The 16790-nt window shown below is 36.3% G+C and overlaps 1 pseudogene; it reads left to right on the forward strand.

The window, feature by feature from the left end:
- The first annotated feature begins 11141 nt into the window (after positions 1-11141).
- LOC132002264 (T-complex protein 1 subunit zeta-like) lies at positions 11142-13316 on the forward strand (annotated as a pseudogene).
- The last annotated feature ends 3474 nt before the right edge of the window (positions 13317-16790 follow it).

Consider the following 16790-nt stretch of genomic DNA (forward strand, 5'->3'; position numbering starts at 1 on the left):
ACCAGGGTCCTGGGATCGAGTCCCACATCGGGCTCTCTGCTCAGCAGGGAGCCTGCTTCCCTGTCTCTCTCTCTGCCTGCCTCTCTATCTACTTGTGCTCTCTCTCTGTCAAATAAATAAATAAAATCTTTTAAAAAAAATTACCTCCGCAGAACCTACAGGTCACTGTTTTTCTGCTCTTAACAGGAAACGTTCTCAAATATAGTTACCAGTTACCATCACCACTTTCTTACTTCCTACTGCAACCTCAGCTGAGAACAATCACCTGTCTACCTAATATCCCTATTCCCATCTCCAATGCCAATCATTACACTGAAACTGTTTTAACTAAAGTCAACAATAATTTCTCAATTATTATAAGCACTTCTTTTCAATTTTGATTCTTGTTGGACCCCTTTGTGTTTGACAAATTTTATGACTCTCTTCCTGAAAATCTCTCCTCTCTGTTTTCCGTTAGGCTACTTATACTAGGCTCCCTTCAATTTCTTTGGTTGTTTCTTCTCAGCAGTCTCCATACTTTTTAAATACACCTGCTTTCCAAGATTCTGGTTTTGTCCCCTCTCCCCTTTTTAATCACATTCTGTGCCCACCCTGGGAATTTTTTTCCATACCCAGTGATTGTTATTCAAACTTGTACACTAGTCTACACTTCTCTGAGCTATGGCCTCATATATTTGCTGCCTCCTATGAGATCACCAAATCAACATGGCCCAATCTGTTTAATTTCCTATAATCCTCATCTTGATAAATGGTTTCACCGTTAAGACGTTTATCTGAACCTAATACCTAAGAGTTGTCTTGAGTTTCCCACTTTCTCTACCTCCTTCACTATAAAGGTGTATTTACTGATCACCTTCCCTAAGTAATAAGAACATTATTAGATTTATACTTACACTCATCAATCCATGATTTTTACTAGCTCTGGATGTCATGACTTGCATCTTTATACCCAAAGAAATATTTTTGCAATAGGTAATTTTTCTTTCAATGTTTAATATATTTTTAAATTTTGGTTCGACTCAGTGCATTAAATAAATCTATTACTCAAAATTTCTATTGGACCTTTCATGTAGCATCACTAAGTTCTTTGTTTTAACTCATTTCTTGATTGCCTATGTTTTATCAAGTATATATTTTCAAGGTTGACTCATTATTTCTCAATATCTTATATTTCACCCAGGTTGAGAATGTTATTGTGTGACTGTGTGAATTTGGTTTTGCACAATTTTATTACATATGTAATTTTATATATCCACTACTGCAGTCATAATACAAAACAGTTCTATCATCAAAAGGATGCTTCATATTGCTCTTTTATCTTTACAGACACATACTTCTGACCCATGGCTGTCTTTTGTTCCTAAGCCCTACCAAGCATTGATCAATTTTTCATTTCTATAATTCTGTCATTTCAAGTATATTATATAAATTGAGTAATAACTATGTAAATTTTTGTTTGGTTTTTAGTCAGAGAAATTCCCTGAGTTTCATCCAATTTTATGTGTCAATAATGTATTACTTTTTATTACTGGGCAATATTTCATGATATAGATATGTGCTATATGTTTATGAAAAAGATATATGCTATGTAATCAGAAACTTTAAGATATATCAGATTTCCTGAATTTATTGTTATTGTTATTAAGACTTATTGTACTATGGAAGAAAATCACCAAAATATAAAATAGAAAGAAATATCAATCATACAAAATTAAATTTTAAATTAAAAATAATGCATTTATTAATAAACATGGCACTGCTACATTAAAATACTAGCTTTCAAAGCAGTTTAAAAGTTCTTCCCCCAAATCACTATGAGCCCAATATATATCTCATTGTTTTAATTTTTTCATTACAATAGACAGTGAAATTCAGGTAAGAATACTGTGCTATTTTTCTAATTCTATGCAACAAGTTACCCAAACTTGGCATTTTGAAACAACACTCATTTATTATCACACAGCTCTGTTGGTCAGAAGTTCAGGTAGGCTCAGTTAGGTTCTCTGTTACTTGAATTGTGAGAAAAAATTCAAAGTGTCCACTGGGCTGGGCTTTTATCTGGAGGCTCTGGTGAAGAATCCACTTCTCTGCTCACTCAGGTTGTTGGCAGGATTCATTTCCTTGTGGTTGTTGAACTGAGATCCCGTTTCTTTGATAACTGCCAGAGAGTTTCCACTCTTTTTCCTAAAGGTACCTCTTTTTCATCCTGCATGGCCCCTTTCATCTTTGAAGTAGCAATAGCTCACTGAGTCCTTCTCATTCTTTGAATCACTCTCTCTCTTCTGCTGTCGGACTGAGAAACTTTGTTTTAAAAGGAACCCAGGGGCACCTAGGTGGCTTAGTAGGTTAAATGTCTAACTCTTGATTTCAGCCCAGGTCTTGATGTCAGGATCGTGGGACTGGCACTGTGTTGGGCTCCATGCTAGGTGTGAAGCCTGGTTAAGATTCTCTCTCTCTCTGCTCCTCCCCTCTCCCTGCTCACATGCGTGCAAGTGCACACTCCTTCTCACTAAAAGAATAATAATAAGAGCAATAAACAAATAAAAAAAATAAAGGGACCCAAATTAAGGTTCTGTTTAGGGCCACTAACTGACAAAGGGGCTAGCAGACAACTTATACTGGGTGAGATTGTTCACAGATTTTGCTTTGCTAGGCCTAGGTCCCTGAGACACCTGCTGGGTTGTTAAGGAGTGACTTTCTCTTGTGAGCTTGTAAAATAGAGCTGAGTTTCAGGACAATCATCTACATCTGATATGGAAGGCAAAGCAATCTTTAAAAATCCTCTGAAATTTGCTGGGGGGAAAAAAAAGGAAGTAAGTGCAACAGGAAGATAGTTCTGTGACAGCTGGGGCTACATGGGAGGGACAAGTCATGAGGGGCAGCCATATGGGCCATTGCCCATGCCATACCCTTCAGAATGCATCCCAGGCGTGTGGTAAGCAAAAACCTTACCAGGAAATGCAACAGGATGGCAACAAATGTTGCCAGGAAATGCAACAGTTAAAGGGTAAGATACCTGAGTGGCTATAGCTAAATTATTTTACTTACGATATGGAATTTGATTCTGTTTTTCATAGTGTGAAAAAGGGTTTGAATCTCTTTCTAGTCTGAGATAGTCCTCTAATCATAAGTAAGCAGGGTAAGATTCCCGTTGTCCCCACTGTGGGAGAAAAATCAGAAACAGCTGTATGAGGAACATAGACATATAATGAATCTGCAGGGTCAACCATATAGGAAGAAAAGTCATGTCTGGATAAAAAGGAATGGGAAGTACATCTTAATAGTGAATGTAGTGAATCTTTCTGAAAATACAAGTAATAAATAGTGTGACTCTATTTTCAGCAAACATTTAGATGAATCTAAGAATTCTTCCTTAAATGTAAGGATCACAATGCACAGAAATGCTTACCTCACTTTGCCAGTAGAGAAAATCATTGGACTGAGAAAAGAAATGCAGAATATCTAGACAATATAAATGACAAATTACAATTTAATAAATAGAGAAATTCTTTATGTTCACCTTGCTGAAAATTTTAAGCAATTTCTAAGAGAAAGGAATTAAAGATAAAGGAAGAGAAGAATTCCAGTTTTTAACTTATTGTTCTCAAAAAACAATTGGTTTAAATTAACCATATAGTGACTATAGCCTGCATTAGTTATTCTCAACTACGCTAAATGTGTGTGTCTTGACAATAAACAAAGCTAATTAAGAGTCAGAGCCATCCTGGAACAACCTATGTGCCAGGTATTCCCCACCCATGATCCGGTGTGGAAGGAAGCATTTGAGACCATTAAAATTTGTACCCTTCTTCCTACGTGACTTCAGAAGAGACAAGGGATACTTGTAACAAGGGATAACTTGTAATTTGCTTCATATCCTTGTTTGTTTCACCAAGACAGAAAGACGATCTATGTCCATACCAGGCTCCAGAAAGGAGACAAAAACCACACCAATTATTTGAAAAATGGAAATTCAATATGAAGGATTGTTAACCAGATACAATGTTTTAATGAAATAACTGAAAAGGTGAAAAGAGAAAAGAAAGGTAGCAATTATAGAAAGAGCTATTAACCCTGGAGCTGGGGGAACAAAGAGAAGGGTTTGGGATTGTTCTTGGTAATTTAGATCAATTTCTTCATCTCTAAAATGAGGCTGTTGGACTAAATTGTGTCTAATGTCCTATTGCTAAAATTCTGCACAATCTGTGCCTTTAAATTCTGTGGTTCTAAAAACATGCTCAATTAAACCTTATGGCAAAATAACTAGGGTTGTGTTTATATTTCAGTTAAAAAAATAAGTGCTGGCATATTAGGATAATGTTATCCACTGTGTAGAGTAAACCCCAAATTAAAATGACCCACCCATCATTGAACCTTATTTCTTGTTCACTTAAAAGCCATAAAAAGATGGCCTGATTATTGGGACATTCTCTTCTATTTAGTGATTTAGGGACCCAGGGACCAAAGTCCTTCCATCTATGGGTCCCCTATTCCAACAATCATTATGCTCGTCTAAATCACAACGGAAGGAGAGAGAATACATAGTGTTTCCACATGGGAAGTTTTTATGGTTATGCCTTGAAATGGTGCTCATTCTTTCCACTCACATTCTATTGGTGAGAAATCAGTCACTGTCTTCAAGTCCAGTTGGAAGTAAGGTAGGAACATTTAGTCCTGCTATATCCCCAGTAGGAAAAGAAAGATGTTTGGTAATGAGCTAAGAATCTCTGCCACAGGTTGCCTTATGAAAAAAATCTAAAGAAGCAACATTTTGGAGTCTAAACTTTCCAATATGAGCTGCTAAATTAATCCATGTTTTAGTTTTTAAAACACATTCAAATTACTTTTATTTTTCAATAAATTGATTATTATCCTTTTTAATAACTTTCTTTAGAAGTCAACACTTCACTTAAAAATAAACTACTACATATTAATTTTGTCTTTTATACCAAAACAAAATGCCCTTTTTTAGTACTAAGTTACCACAATATGCTGAAATATTCTATTTATATGTTCATGTCTCCCATTGCTATTTATTTATTTATTTATTTGTTTGTTTGTTTGTTTGTTTATATTGCATGGCAGGGAGGGCCAGAGGAAGAGGGAGAAAGAGAATCTTAAGCAGGCTCCATGGTTACGGCAGAGACCGACAAGAAGCTCAATCTCAGGACCCTGAGATCAAGACCTGAGCTAAGGTTGAAAGTCAGATGCTTAACCAAGTGCTTAACCAGGCACCCCATCTTCTACTGCAATTTAAACCATTCTGTGAAGGAACAATATCTTTTTCATCCCATCTATCCTTAGCATCAAAAGGGCACAATGAAACCATTTAAAAAAAGAAATGACCTCAAAGGAAAATGAAGTACATGTTTTCATTTCTACATTTTATTGGAAAGGTGTCTTTTTTTTTCTTTATTTTTATTTTTATGGAAGTATAGTTGACACACAACATTATATTAGTTTCAGGTGTACAATATAGTGATTCTACAGTTTTATACATTCTACAGTTTTATAACATGATAAGCATAGTTACCACCTGTCCCCATACAAAGTCATTACAATATTATTGACGAAGTTCTGCATGCTGTTCATCCCCATAATTTATTTTATAATCGGAAGTATGTACCCCTTAACCCCCTTCATGTGTTTCACCCATCCTCCACCCTGTTCCCTCCTGGCAACCTCCAGTTCTTCCTCTGTATTTATGAGTCTGTTTCCGTTTGTTTCGTCATTTGTTTTGCTTTTTAGATTCCACACATAAGTGAGATCATATGGCATTTGACTTTCTCTGTCTGGTTTATTTCACTTAGCATAACACCCTCTAGGTTCACAATGTCATTGCAAATGGCAAGATACCGTTCTTTTTTATGGCGGAGTGATACCCCATTGTCCATCTACCACAACCTTCTTTATCAAATTCATTTGTCAATGGACACTTTGCTTCCTTATCTTGACTATTGTAAATAATGCTGCAGTAGACAGGGGGTGCCTATATCTTTCTGAATTAGTGTTTTCATTTTCTTTGAGTAAATAAACTAACAGTGGAATTACTGGTTCATAATGTTATTTCTATTTTTAACGTTTTGAGGAATGAAGCAGGTAGCTTTATCCCTGCTGAATTTTGTGTCAGCTTACTGGCCATGAGATGCCCTGATAGAACATTGTTTCTGGGCATGTCTGTTAACGTGTTTCTGGGTAAGATTAGCATTTGGATTGGTGGACTCAGTAAAGCAGATGGCCCTACCCCATGTAGCCAGGCATCATCCAATTTGTTGAGGTCTTGAATAGAACAAAAGGAGGAGAAAAGAGAATTCACCCCATTTTTAATTCCTGCCTGCTTGCTTGAGCCGGGACATCAGTCTTCTCCCGCCCTTGCACTAGGATTTGCACCCATTAGCACTCTGGTTCTCTGGCCTTTGGACTTGGACTGTATTACACCCCTAGCTTCTCCTGGGGTCCCAGCTTGTAGCTGACATTTTGTTCTCCGTAATGGGAGGACATGCCTCATAATCTCTCTCTTTGTCTCTCATCTATGTATCTATGTATCTATCTTTTAAAAAAAAATTTTTCAATTTATTTATTTTCAGAAAAACAGTATTCATTATTTTTTCACCACACCCAGTGCTCCATGCAATCCGTGCCCTCTATAATACTCACCACCTGGTACCCCAACCTCCCACACCCCCACCACTTCAAACCCTTCAGATTGTTTTTCAGAGTCCATAGTCTCTCATGATTCACCTCCCCTTCCAATTTACCCCAACTCCCTTCTCCTCTCTAACACCCCTTGTCCTTCATGATATTTGTTATGCTCCACAAATAAGTGAAACCTTATGATAATTGACTCTCTCTGCTTGACTGATTTCACTCAGCATAATCTCTTCCAGTCCCGTCCATGTTGCTACAAAAGTTGGGTATTCATCCTTTCTGATGGAGGCATAATACTCCATAGTGTATATGGACCACATCTTCCTTATCCATTCGTCCGTTGAAGGGCATCTTGGTTCTTTCCATAGTTTGGCAACCGTGGCCATTGCTGCTATAAACATTGGGGTACAGATGGCCCTTCTTTTCACAACATCTGTATCTTTGGGGTAAATACCCATGAGTGCAATTGCAGGGTCATAGGGAAGCTCTATCAAAATCAAAAGCTTCTGCACAGCAAAGGAAACAGTCAAAAAAACAAAGAGGCAACCCACGGAATGGGAGAAGATATTTGCAAATGACAGTGCAGACAAAAGGTTGATAACCAGGATCTATAATGAACTCCTCAAACTCAACACACACGAAATAGGCAAACATATCAAAAAATGGGCAGAAGATATGAACAGACACTTCTCCCATTGAGACATACAAATGGCTATCAGACACATGAAAAAATGTTCATCATCATTAGCCCTCAGGGAGATTCAAATTAAAACCACATTGAGATATCACCTTACAGCAGTTAGAATGGCCAAAATTAACAAAACAGGAAGCAACATGTGTTGGAGAGGATGTGGAGAAAGGGGAACCCTCTTCCACTGTTGGTGGGAATGCAAGTTGGTGCAGCCTCTTTGGAGAACAATGTGGAGATTCCTCAAGAAATTAAAAATAGAGCTTCCCTATGACCCTGCTATTGCACTCCTGGGTATTTACCCCAAGGATACAGATGTTGTGAAAAGGTGTCTTTTTTTTAAGGCATCTAAACATGTAAGTAGTTACCTGTAACTTAGTTACATGTAAGATGCCTTAAAAAAATTTCAGATGTTTAAGATGCCTTTAATAATATTATTAAAGGTTTTTGTTGTTGTCATTTTGTTTCTTTTTGTTGCTTTGTTTTGTTTTTATGAGCAGCATTAAATTAAGTAGTCTTGGAAGCTACTATGAAAGAAAAACAGGACTGTGAATGCACTTGTAGAAAATGTGTTCTTCCTAACCAAAACCAGAATCCAGCACCAGAATTCATATAATACCTTCCCTCAGTCTCATACCCCATTGTGATGGCTGGTTTTATGTGTCAGCTTTACCAAGCTAAGGGATACTGAGATAGCTAGTAAAACATTATTTCTCTGTGTACCTTTGAGAGTTTTTCTGGAAGAGATTAGCTTTGAATTGGTGAACTGAGTAAAGTAGATGGTCCTCCCCAATATGGGTGTGTATCACCTTAATTTTTGAAGATCTGAATAGAACAAAAAGGCAAATTCCCTCTCTCTGAGATGAGACATCCAATATCCTTCTTTGTTGGGACATTGGTGCTTCTAGTTCTCAGGCTCTTGGACACAGACTGGGATTTATGCCACAGGCTCCCTTGGTTCTCAGGCCTCCAGACAGACTTGGACTGAAGTAGAGCTATTGACTCTCCTGGTTCTCCAGTTTGTAGACTGGGGACAGTGGGACTCTTGGTCTCCATGATTGCATAAGCCAATTCCTATAATAAGTTTATATATATGTTTGTGTATATATATATATACACACATATGTGTGTATATATGTATATGTGTGTGTATGTGTGTGTGTATATATATATATATAGCTTCTAAGTTCTGTTTCTTTGGAGAACCCTCAGTAATATATCCATCCTTGGTGAGAATAAGAATTAATTCTCAGGAGTTACAAATGGTTTCACTAAAACTCATAAACTTCATTAACAGAGATGATGAATCATACCTAATAGATTTGTTCCTTCCCAAATAGGGATCAAAAGTAAACCCACTAATAAATGTTTCTAAGACCTCAACTTTACCCCCTTGTCTAGGGTCAAAGGAAGATCTGGAGTTCCACTTCCAATGAAGGTGAGTTAATGAGTTGCCAGAATTAGCAGCCAACAAGTTCTGACCCTTGAGAAGAGGTATAGACCATGGAACCACAGACTTCTCCTTAGGTGAATGGTGAGGAGTGACTGTTGCAAGCTAAGGTGGTAAAAGTAAAGTACAGAAGCTTGAAAGATGGTTTTTCTCTATGAGCTTTACCGACTTGAGCAGAAAATTGTGGTTTTTTTTGGTCTCAATTTTTTTAATCTGTAAGATGAGAAGTTTGGACTATATGAATTCTAAGTATCTTCAGTTCTAAATGCTAATAAGCATGGTGGTTAAGAGCTTTTTCTCTGGAGAGAGAAGACCTGAAGCTGAATATTGACTCTGACTCTGTAAGCATGGTTAGTGATTTAATCTCTTTAAATCTTAATGCCCTTATTAACAAAATAGAAATAATTATAACGTTTTCCTCATAGGTTAGCATACTGCCTCACCTATAAAAATAGTTGAATGAAATGTAGTTCTTTTCTATTACTGGATATCAATCTCTCCAAAAGTAATACTTTTTAAATACCTCAATTATGTAAAATTTGCAAATCAATAGGATTATTGTGAGAGTTAAAGGAGACAACTCATATGAAATGATTCTGTATAAAATAAAGTATAAACACTGTTATTAATTGTGAAGTATTTTTCCTTCAATAAAATGACCTTCCTTAGTAACTGTAACTTTAATCATCACTTTCTACTAACCCCATATATATGTTATGTATGTTGGGGCATTCATAAAGATCTAATCTAACAGTCTGATTCAAAATAATGAAATAATTTTTTTCTTTACCAGATTCAGATATGAGGATCAATTGGAAGATAGAAATGAATTAGAGTCTTTCATTCATACAAGTGGATATTTAGATGCTAAAATATATAAGTCTTGGAAATAACAAGAAACACTGTAAAATGGAGAAAATCTGAGTGGCCCTCTTAGGATAAGTAACACTTTTAGAGTTGTACATTTTTAGCAATGCTACAATGAAGTTGGGTGGGGGGAGGGAAGGGTGGTGGTAGTTGGGGGTTTGGGGAGTCCCTGGCCAAAAAAAGAAGAGAAGAAGAAAAGGGTAAGACAAGCCTTTATAGGAAAGGTAAAAATGAGATTGGTTCACCAGTGCTGCATGTACAAATGGATAGGGGAGAATAAGTTTATGTCAATGTTGTTTCTTACTTAGAATTAAATATGTGGTTCACCAAAGCTTTATCTCTGAAATACTAAACTTGAAACTTTTAGTTTTCTTATGGCCACATCACAATAAATATTCACCAAACAGGAAATTAAAAAGAGATCTTCTGTATGAATTGAACTGTACTGTACAGTATCAAATCCCTGTTTTTGATACCCAGATGTATCTAATTTTGTTGAAGGTACCAGGTACTCTGAAGTTAGATTTCACAGGAAGTTGAGATTTTCCTTTCTTTCTTGAACTCAGTGAAATTCTTCAGCAATGTGAATCCCTTTGAAGTCCGGTCGATATGCCAATGTTGAATCAAATTTTGTGAACTTCAAAGCCTACTCTGTTGTGGAGGATATCCTGGTGAGGTTAGATATTGCAAAAAGAAATGAGAATATAACTTGAACATTTTAACTGACTTGGTTTCTAAAGTAGTATTTGAGGTTTCTTATTCTGTGAATATTCATCTTTTTTATATACTTAAAATATTTAATACTATAATATTTTTACTATAATATTCCAAAATTTTGCTTTATAGTTTTTTTATACCATAGAAGATTGATAAACTTACTTTATATGGGAATTTTACTTTCCTTTTATCGTACATGAAGGAGTTGTGGGAAGAACATAGAATTTAGAATCTTAGAGGTTTCATGAAGACTTCAGCTATACCCTTCAGTCAATTGTATTCAAAAATTAATTTTAAAAATCTACATTATATAGTTTTTATAAGAACATGTAACAATGTATGTGTAAATGTTTAATATTCATTTACAATACATTTAAAGCATTTGAGTAAAGTTGATTTCTTTTTTTCCCCATGAAACACTGAACATTTTCAGGACCATGAATGCTGAGATTAAATCATTTGATTCTTCACTCAAAATGATGAATATGTGGGCAACATCTCCCTGTTGTGTTAGAATGAGTTATTGCCATATTAAAATGCTATTATAGAGTCTTCTTAAAACAAATCAAAAGCAATTACCAAAAAAAAAAATGGCATTAAGCCTTCCAATACCACTTGAGAGCGAACACTATTTAATTAATTACCAAATCCATTCTTTATCAAATAGGTATTGGAAATCACTCTTTACTAGGCTCTACTTTCATTAAAAAAAAAAACAAAAACAAAAAAACAAAACAAAAAAAAAAACAACTTTTCCTATGGTGATTAGCCATGGTGGATGTGAAGATCCTGAACCCCAAGACCAAGGGGGCCCAAGTCCAGGGACACTGGCAATCAACATCATTGCAGCCTAGGAGCTGTAGGACCTCCTGAGGACCAACGTGAGGCCTAAGGACACCATAAAGATGCTTGTTTCTGGGGCTGGAGACAACAAGTTTACGAAAGATGGTGCTCTTCATGAAATGCAAATTCAACACCTGACAGTCACCTTAAAACCAAAGTAACAACAGCCCAGCGTGGCATAACTGGTGATGGTACCACTTCCAAAGTCCTAGTCATTAGAGAGTTGCTGAAACAGGCTTTCTACATTTCTAAGGTCTTCATCCCAGAATAATAACAAGGATTTAAAGCTGCAAAGGAAAAGACACTTTAGTTTTGGGAAAAAATCAAAATAAGCAAAGAAATGGACAGGGAAGTACTTATAGTTGTTGCCAGAACATTTCTCTGTACTAAAGTGCATGCTGAACTTGCTGATGTGTTTGGGTTTTTTGTTTGTTTCTTTGCTTGCTTGTTTTTGCTGATGTCTTAACAGTGGCTGTAGTAGACTCCATTTTTGTCATTTAAAAAATAAGATGAACCTATTGACCTCTCCATGGTTGAAATCATGGAGATGAAACATAAAACTCTGAAACTGATACAAGTCTCATCAGAGCTCTTGTTTTGGACCATGGGGCACCACATCCTGATATGAAAAAAAAAAGGAGTAGAAGATGCACACATCCTCCCACACAATATGTCATTAGAATATGAGAAAACCGGAAGTGAATTCTGGCTTTTTTAAAGAAAGTGCATAAGAGAGAGAGAGAAACTTGTAAAAGCTAAAAGAAAATTCATTGAACAAAGTTTAAAAAAATAATAGAACTGAAAATCAAAGTCTGTGGTGATTCAGATAAAGGATTTGTTGTTATTAGTCAAAAGGGAATTGACCTGTTTTCCTTTAATGCTCTTTCAGAAAAAGGCATAGTAGCTCTGAGTAGAGCTAAAGGAAAAAATATGGATAGACTGACTCTTGCTTGTGGTGGAGTAGCTCTTAATTTTTTTGATGATCTAAATCTTGACGGGGACATGCAGGACTTCTTTACATTGGGAGAAGAGAAATTGACCTTTATTGAGCAATGTAACAATCTGTCAAATTTGTTCAAAGCAACCAAATAAGCACACACTCACTCGAATAAAAGATGCAACAAAAGGGGCACCCCAGTGTCTCAGTCAGTTAAGAGTCTGACTCTTGATTTTGGCTCAGATGTGATCTTGGGGCCCTGAGATCAAGCCTGGAGTCTAGCTTTATGTTCAGTGGGAAGTCTGCTTAGGATTCATTCTCCTTCTGCCCCTCCCTCTGCTCACTCACTCACTCTCTCTCTAAAATAAAATAAATAAATTTTCATGCTTAGCAAAATAAGTCAAGTGGAGAAAGACAACTATCACATGATCTCCCTGATATGAGGAAGTGGTGATGCAATATGGGAGGTAAAGGGGGTAGGAGAAGAATAAATGAAACAAGATGGGATGGGGAGAGAGACAAACCATAAGTGGCTCTTAATCTCACAAAACAAACTGAGGGTTGCTGGGGGGAGGGGGTTGAGAGAAGGGGGGTGGGGTTATGGACATTGGGGAGGGTATGTGCTATGGTGAGTGCTGTGAAGTGTGTAAACCTGGCGATTCACAGACCTGTACCCCTGGGAATAAAAATATATGTTTATAAAAAATAAAAAATAATAATAAATAAATAAATAAATACATTTTTTAAAAAAGGATGCAATAAGAGATGGCTTGAGGCTGTTAAAAACGTTATTGATGAATGCTGTGTAGTTCAAGGTGCTAGGACAGCAAAGAAGCCTTGATTAACTCTAAGCCCCATGTAAAGGGCAGGGCGGAACTTGCAGTTCAAGCATTTGCTGACGCATTGCTCCTTATTCCCAAGGTTCTTTCTCAGAAGTCTGGTTTTGACCTTTAGGAAATGCTAACATTCAAGGAGAACAATCAGAATCAGGTCAGCTTGTGGGTGTGGACTTGAACACAGGTGAGCAAATGGTAGCAGCAGAAGTCGGCATGTGGGATAATTATTGTGTCAAGGAATAGCTTCTTCACCCCTGTGTTATGATTGCTGCCAATGTTCTCTGAGTTGATGAGGTCCGAGGAGCTGAAATGTCTTCTCAAAAAGGTTGAAGTTTCCTTTGTATATGTAAATCATGAAGACTCTACAGAATTATCCTAAGAATATAGCTATGGAATTTTTGTCCAAGCTTCAAATAATTACCAAAGGATTTTTTTTTTCCAATACAAAAAAAAAAAAAAAAAAAAGAACATTGATATTCACATTCTGAAGTTCTGAAATTATAATTACACTATTTTTAAAAATTACACTACTGTGTACACACATTAAGCAGTCTGTTTTTATACAATGGACAGGATGGCTTGTTTAGCTTCAGTGATTAAAAAAATAATGTTAGATAAGTATGTTACTTAACTTGTTATTTAAGTTCCTTGGAAAACAAACAAACCAAAATAAATAAATAAATAAATAAATAAATAAACAAAATAAGTACTTCTGTCCTTATGGAGCTTATATTTTATAACATTTATATATGTAAATATATATTACATATGTAAATTATGTTTATTATGGTAATACATAAAATTAAATATATACATATAAATATAAAATCATTTTATTTATTATAATTTATATTAAGTAAATCGTATAATGGTAGGAAGTGTTATAGAAGAAAAGAAAACAGAGCAGCATTAGGTGTTTTAGCAGTAGAGGCAGTCCCTTGAATATAGGTTGACTTTTACACAAATTAGTAGGGTTGTCCTTAGTGAGCCTATGATATCGGAGCTAAGACGTGAAGTTGATAGAGCAAGTACTGAGAAAAACTGGGGGAGTACATGTGAAACAGAGGCAGTGACACTGGGAAGGATCTAAGGCAAGAAGGGGTCACATCGTGTGTTTGATTAAGCATGGTTTGCTGGGATCGAGGAGGAGAATACTAGGAGATGAGAAGGCTGGGTTAAGTATATATGGCCAATAAAGCTATTTTAGGACTTTTATTTATATTGTGAGTGAATCAGCAAGAGCCGTGGGTTGGATTTGTGGGGAAGATGGGATTGTTTGGGATCCTATTTTGAAAGGACAACTCTGACTGGGGAGTTGAGAATAGAGAGCAGAAGGACAGGAATGGAGAGGAGACCAAAGAGAAGGTGACTGCCATCAGCAGAAGGAGTGGTGAAAGGGGATCCTGTGTGGGTCCCAGCGGTGTAGGAGGGGAAAGTGGTCAGGTGCAGATCTCACTTTGAAAGTTGAACCAGCAGGGTTTCCTGGGTGGCAGAGAAGGGGTTATATGTGGGGCATAAGAAGAAGTGAGGGGGTCACAGATGACCTGTAAATTTTTCTTTCTTCCATGGTGACATGACCTAATTACATTTAAAAGACAGACATATTGGTACTAACCTTAGGTAGGCAGTCATCACAATTCTCATGATTTGGTCTGGCCCGGGTCATAGCATTGCATTTCTGGGATCATAGAGTATTAATCAAACTACAAGAAAAAGCTTCAGAGGTCCTATCTTCAGATATAACTTAGCACAAGTATAGCTTCTTATAGCTCAAGTTGAATGAAATTCTGCCAGCAAATTCAAAGGAAATGTTATCTCCCAGTTTTTCCTTTTTTTTTTTTTTTTTAGCCCTAATAGCTTGTTTTTAATAAAATGTGTAAGTTTTAAAGAAAGAATTAAATGTATTTGAAAAAAGTGAATTGATATGAGGGTGAAGTTTTAGGTCATTTTAATACAACTAAAATTGTCTTTTGAAAGGCATTGTATAGAAAAAAAAAATTAAAAAAAAGAAAGGCATTGTATAGAATGAGTGAAATAAAATATCAAAGACAATTACTTTTAGAGTCAGTTAATAGTAAAACCAGGATCTTACAAATTAGCCAAAGCAATTTAGTTTATAGTGGGTGAAGGAGTGGTTAAAATTGTTTTTAGAGCTAAAAAGATTTTGTTTAAAACACAAATATTCAATATACTTAGCTGTTTTTAGCTTCTCTCTCTTCTCAACAAATGATATGATAATAATTACCTTATAGAATTGGAATATAATGATGAATGCAAGTAATTTCAATAAAATTACTTGTAATTATCTGTAACATACATATAAATCACTTAGCACAATATTTAAATATCCAGAATGTGGACACCCCCACAGCCAGCATTCCTTTTCCTTGTAAAATTAAATTCTGATTTTCTTTTGGAAGGGAACCTCTTTACCATTGAATAGGACCTGTTGTGACTATAGTCAGGAACTGTGTCAATTAGTCCTGCTCAGCTGCTGTAAAAAATAAACAAGGTTCTGTGCAGCAAAAGAAACAGTCAACAAAACAAAGGGGCAACACACAGAATGGGAAAAGATATTCACAAATGACACTATAGACAAAGAGCTGATATCCAAGATCTATAAAGAACTCCTCAAACTCAACACATGCAAAACAGATAATCACATCAAAAAATGGTCAGAAGTCATGAACAGACACTTCTCAAAAGAAGACATATGAATGCCTAATAGACACATGAAAAAATGTTCATCATCATTAGCCATCAGGCACATTCAACTCAGAACCACATTGAGATACCACTTTACACCAATTAGAATGGCCAAAATTAACAAGACAGCAACATGTGCTGGAGAGGATGTGGAGAAACGGGAACCCTCTTACACTGAGAATGCAAGTTGGTACAGCCACTTTGGAAAACAGTGTGGAGATTCCTTAAGAAATTAAAAATAGAGCTTCCCCATGACCCTGCAATTGCACTACTGGATATTTACCCCAAAGGTGCAGATGTAGTGAAAAGAAGGGCCATCTGTACCCCAATGTTCATGGCAGCAATGGCCACAGTTGCCAAATTGTGGAAAGAACCAAGATGCCCTTCAATGGACGAATGGATAAAGAAGATATGGTCCATATATACAATGGAGTATTATGCTTCCATCTAAAAGGATGAATATCCAACTTTTGTATCAACATGGACGGGACTGGAAGAGATTATGCTGACTGAAATAAGTCAAGCAGAGAGAGTTAATTATCATATGGTTTCATATTTACTATTTTTGGTACCCTTCATCAGTTAATATCTGATGTCACTTGTGGAGCATAAGGAATAACACAGAGGACATTGGGAGATGGAGAGGAGAAGTGAGTTGGGGGAAATTGGAGGGGGAGACAAACTAGAGAGACTGTGGACTCTGAGAAACAAACTGAGGGTTTTAGAGGGGAGGGGGATGGGGATTGGGTGAGCCTGGTGGTGGGTATTATGGAGAGCACATATTGCATGAGCACTGGGTGTGGTACATAAACAATGAATTCTGGAACACTGAAAAGAAATTAAATTAAATTTAATTAAAAAAAAAAGCACAAAGATATGAATAGCTCCAATATAGTAGAACTATATTTGTCACTTACATATGGGTTAAGGATAGGTGTTACAGGATAGTGGAAAGTTCTCTAGGTAGGGATTTAGGACTTCATGATATTTCCCATTTGGTGAGTCTACCAACCCATAAAGCTTATTGAAAATATGTATTTAGCCAGCAGAAGGTAAGAGAGCATGGAGGAATTATGTCTTCTTAAGAGACTAGTGCTT

This window comes from Mustela nigripes, chromosome 14 (genome assembly GCF_022355385.1).
Source record: "Mustela nigripes isolate SB6536 chromosome 14, MUSNIG.SB6536, whole genome shotgun sequence".
Lineage (NCBI taxonomy): Eukaryota > Metazoa > Chordata > Mammalia > Carnivora > Mustelidae > Mustela > Mustela nigripes.